Source organism: Trachurus trachurus (genome assembly GCF_905171665.1).
Source record: "Trachurus trachurus genome assembly, chromosome: 18".
Classification (NCBI taxonomy): Eukaryota; Metazoa; Chordata; class Actinopteri; order Carangiformes; family Carangidae; genus Trachurus; species Trachurus trachurus.
This window is the reverse complement of record NC_139909.1, coordinates 18,479,436-18,485,752: the sequence shown is the minus strand read 5'-3', so window position 1 is coordinate 18,485,752 and position 6,317 is coordinate 18,479,436. Positions and strand designations below refer to the sequence as shown.

Here is a 6,317-nt window from a genome sequence, read left to right as displayed (position 1 = left end):
CGACCTTGGTTACTCTGTTTTATTTATAATTTTTCTTACAAAGTAATTCACCAGGAACAAAACTCGAGGTTTTAATTAAAGACTTTACTAAACAATGTCAACAATCCTAGTGGACTTTTATTGTGAAAACCTGACAAAATTTTTGCCTCTATGAGGGGAGAGAAGGTGTTACAAACCTTATGAGGCTGACATAAAACCTAATAATGATATATTATGTTGTATATTAGTGGGTCACAATTGTTTCCTGACTAAAGCTCAAGGTCAAAAGCTAAAATGTTGAATCAATAAAGATAATTAAAGGGGTAATGTGGAAAAAACACACACCTTTGGAAAATAAACCCTCATTAGCCTCAAATGTTACTTAATCCAATACTTTACTAATCTTGATTGATTTTCATATCTGCCTAAAAATAATGAACAAATCAGAGTCGTAATTTACCTGCAGCTCTTCACCAGCACCATACGGTCTTTAATGTACCTGACTTCCTGTTTTGACCTAGAAACGTGTGTGGAGCTTGACGCAGCTTAACCTGACCTGCCTCTTCACAGTTACCATGGTTGATCATATGACTCGGATGCGATTAGAGTGAAATCAGCCCTTAACACTTGGTCCACACTTCACAAAACCTGGCTTCAGCCCAGAAAAGAGGAAAGAGGCACAAGAAGAAGGGATACATTCTAGTTTCTGAGCACGAGTCTGTCTCAACATTTACACTATACAGAAATGTACAAAAAAGTCATAATTAGGCCTATTATTATTTTTTTATTAAAATAAGGACATTTTCAGGGTGTCATGTTGAGCAGTGGGTTGAGCAGGCAGTCCTGGCTGAAGTCGGGCCCGGGTTCGAATCCTGCATCAAGTGGCCCTTTACTGCATGTCATTCCCCCTCTCTCTGCCTCCCTGTCTGTCTCAACTGTAGGCTACTATCAAATAAAAATGTTTTTAAAAAAAGTCCTTAAAATATACTTAAAAATTAAATAAATAAAGTGAGGGCATTTTTTGTCTCAGGGGTGAGAACTTCCCATTGTATGTTGTGTATTAATGTTGTTTTAACTCTTTATGGATTCAAGTTTTTCAAGAAAATAACACTTTCCAAGAAAAATATGTCATATACTAAGCAGAGGAAATTAAATAATGGGTGTGTTGTTTTTCTTCAGTGCACAGAGGAGGTGATGTTTTGCGTGAGGTGATAAGCAAATGACTTCACTTGGAAATGACGTAGGCTACACAACTGATGAATCAGATTGAGTGTACACATGAATGCACAACTATGATTATCAATGATTGGGGGTCAAAAGAAACAAAACAATATTCTTGTGAAACATGTGAAACATAACTGATTAGTTATGTATGGAGTTATGTTGTGAAAGTGGAGTAAAAATCTTTAGGTTATTGTTTTTATTGATTGAATTAATTCATACAATACATAAAGCATTTAATAATGACTTCTCTGGATATGATCATTATGGAAATGTATGCAATGCAAATGTATGTCAATGACTGAGCTCGTTGTCACATAGGAACGTTTTCTCATGACTGTGTGTGAAGGTGTAAGGGATTTCAGACACAGGCTTTTAGAGAGGAAAATACTCTGAATATCATTGAAAAACACTGGAGACGTTTTTTCCGCTCCGGCTGCAGCTGACAGGATGGTGGAAAATATTCCAGCGAAAGACACAAAACATGACAACATTGTGACACATCAGATGCAAAATAAAGATTTTCAAAGATACAGGACAGTGGTGCTGCATAAATGCTTCCCATCTGTGTTTTCACACCATTGCCTTTTACTTTTTCTTTTTTATTACATTTTCACAGAGAAGAATGAAACTTTGACACAAGTTTTGATGAAACACTATACATTTTTCCAAAAGATAGCTTAACATGTTAGCATCCTAGCATAAAGCTGGTGTACAGCCTACTTGCCACTTTGTTTCATTAGCTTGATATTCCAGCAAAAGCTGACAGTTAGCCTAGCTTAGCAGCATAAATACTGGAAATGGTGAATTGGCTCAATTGGCACATACTGTACTATAACCTCAACTGAACCCGTTTTAAAAAATAAAAACCAAAATAAATAATAATAAAATAAAATGAATAAAATAAGATAAAAAAAAAAAAAAAAAAAGGAGAGTTGTGGGTTACTTTCAGCCTTCTCCCTATTTTTGGTCTAGTTGCTAACCATCTCCTGGTGGCTAGCTTTACATTTAGTTGTATGTCTTGAAAGTGAATTAACATTTCCCAAAATACCAAAAGTGGGGCCCAGTGTTTGCCTCCATGTGCTGAAAGCTCCATAGCTGTTTTTAATGAATCTCTGTAGTGCGTTTTCCAAGGTCAACAATGTACTGTGACCTTTCTCGAAAAGTGTTATGAGTGAGTCTGAGAAACAATGACATGTGTTGAACCTTTCTCCTGCTGAAACAACAAGACATAATTTGAATCTCTATGGCGGGTGTGAACAGCAATGGACTGAATCTTATTCTTCATGTCACTCATGTAATTTTAAACTTTAATCCATCGTCAAACGTTGCTGAAATCCTTCACTGTTGGGCGTCAACAGTGACGTGTCAGTCTTCAGAATGATAAATGGACTTGAGATAGTATTGAGTCATAGCTGGAGATATTTGTCTCGGAAATCAAAATGGAGAGGAACGTCCTTACTAATACACAGGATTTAATTTGTTTTATTTAATTATTAAAACTGGAGTCTATGGGAGAGTGAATTAAAGTATTACGTACATTGGCTTTTCACAGCTGAATGAATTGTCTAGTGTCTGTTCCTCTTTTATTTCCTCCTGTACAGTATGTTAAGATAAAAACCAACGGCAGCAGCGTGGCTGCTCTTATCTTTCCCACCTATCACAGGCAAACAGATTTTCAAACACCTCCCATTTCCTACTGCTCACCTGAAATCAAAATGGAGTGACAGACTCTGAGAAGAGAGCCTCCACATATCAGCATGCCTCCTCCCAGCATGCTTCACAAGAATTAGGTCAGGACTTGTTGGTAGTTATCTCCTCCAGTGTGGTGTTGAGGCGATGGGGAAACGTGAGGGAAGAATACAAGATAATGGGGGATGAGATGGTGGTTGGTGGTAACTTACCTCTGCAATAAAATTGGTGCCACGAACACATCAGATTTGATGAAAAGTTGACTTTTAGTTTCAGGCTACTCAGGGAATTTGGAACATTAAATTTTTTTTATTTTTTTTTAGGTGCGTGTGTGTGTGTGTGTGTGCAGGTTTTCGTTTGCCCTCAGCCGCCAGTTATGTTACAGCGTTTATCTGGCTTGCCAGAGAGAGAGGGGGGGAGAGAGTGGGGCGGAGGGTGGAGGGAGATATGGATGACTCATACTGTAGGCTTCCCCATCACTGAAAATACAGGTTACAGCTGGAAAAAAAAATATATATGGATGACAAAAGGAGGGGCCAGGTTTATGGACTAAATGCCACTGACAGTGATGTGGCTATTTCTGGGGCTGTGTAAATAAGAGGCGATGTCATACAGTAGGCTGCTTAGTGTAGGACACAATAACACACACACACATACACACACACATGCTGCGTGACCTATGGAGACCTCCTGCTCAACAAACAAGTGGTGTAATTATACGCCTGTGTGGTGCTGCAGGTGGAATGTGCTAGCGATAGTCAAGCCCTTGTTGTCATAAGGACAGGAGCAGCCCCAATAGCCAACAGACATGAGCTCACCATCATTACAATGAGAGGCGTGGCCAAGCCCGTCACCGCTGTGGACTTGATGTTGCCGTGGAGACAGGACACACACACACATTCACTCACTCATACACACACATACACTCAGGCGCAGATTGGCTTAGAGTGACACCACTGGGAAATTAAAATGGTAGCCCAAAGCAACAGGGTTTTTATTGGCCAATCACAGCTTGATCTTGGATGTGTTTACCTTGCAAATTTGTGCGCGTGGCAGTGAGCGTGGCAGTGAGCGTGTATGCTGCACGCGGCAGTGAGCGTGTATGCTGCGCGCGTTTGGTTGGAGCGGGACGCCGTACAGGTGCGCTGCACATGCATCGCCTAATTATACTGACACTGTCAGCCAGTGTTGGAGAAATATTCACCATGCTTGTCTGGCATTCGGCATCAAGCGCAGAAGAGCAATTACTGGCCTATCAAATCATTTTACAGCTCTGTTCCCTCTGTGTGTGTGTGTGTGTTTCAGGCTGTCAGCACTGTGAGTGTTTTCTGTCTAAATAAACATGAATTACCTGTTTCACAGAGCAAGTTAACTTATTGCTGCTGGTACTTGAGGACTGAGTCTTTATCTGCTCTGAAATCAAAGGCTGTAAATAAAAACACTTTCATGTCTAAAAGCAGACACATGATTGCAGTGTCTTATAGCAGCGACTAATTACAGTGAGAAGCTCGAGGCGGTGGAGTTGGAGGCAAAAAGTGAACCATTTTATTACATTAAAATGTTTCATACAAACAATGCATACACACTAGTTTCATATTGCTTCAGACATAAGTTTCTTTTCTGTTTGAATTCCAGTTAAACAACTCTGTAACAAAATGTAAGTACAACATTTATGAAAATATAAATCTCTAAACAGGTAAGTCAGTCCTGACAATACAAAGAATACCATAGAAACATTCATTACCAGTATGCCAACTATGAGTTGCAAACATGTAAGTTATTAAAAGTCATTCAAGTTACTTAACATACAATAATACCATTTACTGGCTTCCATATGGACACATTCAAATATACTCTTAAACTGGCATTCCCATATACTGTATTTCATAAGAGGACTCTTTTTTAAACTTTTTAGCAAAGATAGCACGTTTTCTCTATCATAAACATAATCACGGTAGAACACTGAAACAATTTGGTAACAATATAATTACAGTACAAGCCTCAAAAACAAACGAGACAGTCAACAAAACGAAACACAAACTATAATTTGGACTTTGGCAATTACATGATAGAATATCTTTTTTTTTCTTTTCAATTTAGAAACTATTGAGTTGTAGGGAATAAAAGTATCTTTAAAGCTTGATGCTGCTACCCGGGTTTTGAAATTATCCAAGGGCCATAATCTCAACAGTTCGAAATTAGTAAACATACATTAAGATGGAATAGCCCTTAAAAAGTATATCTTAGTGTAAATGTGTGGGTTTTGTTTCAGTCATGCCTGGCAGATGATTGGTCTCATCAGAGCTCAAAATTGCAGAACACAGATTCTCAGTTTCGGGTTATTACAGACATGCTTTTATAAAAGCTATCTCGGCACCTGCAAGGTACAACCTCGGAGACTCGCACATACTCTTTTAGATTGTCAGCAAACCGGATTTTAACGGCTTTCACTGTGTATCAGCCAGAATCCATGGGGTCAAATGCAGGTCAAAAAGATTCACAGCATGTAAATAAAATGTAGAAGTTGTTTCAAATTCATTTAGTCATGTAAACCTGCAACAAAACTGCATGAAAATTCCAAGTATGTAACACAAACATTTAAATAAAATGCTGTTAAAATCAATTATATCAATGATGAGGACACACAAACAATTGGAGAAAATTACTGCTTATGTGAACATCTGAATACAGATTTATTTATCAAAAATCTCTTTTGTTGTCCTTACTGGACTGTTGATGGATGGGGAGGCAATGACATGCAACAGTTCCCAAACTGGACTCGAACTATGGTTGTTGCAGTTATGTGGCATGCAGTGTACAACTACCAAGGCTATCGTCAAGTACAGATTCAAAGCAGAAGGCACATAATAATTTAAAAAAGGGAATTTTAAAGGGTAAATTTTGGCCCAGATTTTGGTTTTTAAAGCAGGGCTTCAATTTGTGTATGTAACTTAAATACAAGTTTGTCTGTAACTTCAGTTACACGTTTTTTTTCTGCTTGAATCTGTAATGAGATGTTCACAGAGGCAGTTTGACGTATCCTCAATTATTATTTGTGCCCAAATTTTGTCATCCTCAGAACAAATTGCTGCTACACATTTACAACTTGTAAGTTTCAATGAGAGTTTTTTTCACAGGTTTACGGAAGATTTGATTTTTTTTTCTGAACAACACTTCTCAAGCACAACATCTTACTGACGCTTATTTGATCCCATAGATTTCCAATTTGCCCATCTCTGCAGTAAGTAGTTAAAATGACAACATCTTTGTATTCATACCAGGCATACAAAGAAAGATCAGCATTTCAGTGAGTCAGCTGTAGCCTGCAAGTACCTGGATGGCCTTGTGTCTTTTTGTAGGCAAATCCAACATCTGTTTAAGACAAATCTAGATCACTTTAAACAGTTTATACATTTTTTAAATAT

General features: G+C 38.1%; 1 protein-coding gene across 1 annotated transcript in view; it reads left to right on the top strand.

Annotated features, from left to right (window-relative positions):
• Positions 1–6,317, top strand: part of rell1 (RELT like 1) — a 155,540-nt gene that overhangs the window by 61,115 nt on the left and 88,108 nt on the right. The window lies entirely within an intron of this gene.